The sequence below is a fragment of the Sinocyclocheilus anshuiensis genome, unplaced genomic scaffold (genome assembly GCF_001515605.1).
Source record: "Sinocyclocheilus anshuiensis isolate Anshui unplaced genomic scaffold, SAMN03320099.WGS_v1.1 scaffold145, whole genome shotgun sequence".
NCBI lineage: Eukaryota > Metazoa > Chordata > Actinopteri > Cypriniformes > Cyprinidae > Sinocyclocheilus > Sinocyclocheilus anshuiensis.
In genome coordinates this window covers 2,226,625-2,226,919 of record NW_015537973.1, presented here as the reverse complement: position 1 = coordinate 2,226,919, position 295 = coordinate 2,226,625, and positions in this window count along the sequence as shown.

Below are 295 nucleotides of genomic sequence, written 5' to 3'. Positions count from 1 at the left end.
TAACTTTTATTCTCGCTGTAGTATTGTTGTTGCTGCCGCAAGGCACTGTAGGCACTGTGTGATTCGTTGTGAAAGCAAAACTACTTTGCTTGGCCTTCCAAAAGAGGACTTCGTCATGCATCAGTGGTTAAGTTGTATTTACAACACTGTTCCAGAACAGTTCAAACCAAATATTCAGATGTATGCAGCGCATTTTACAGAGGACAAGGACTGTTTCCTGGGAGAGTAGCCTACAATGCAGGTATTCTGACAAATAATGCTGACTCACAGTCTGTAAGAACGTTTACATATTTAA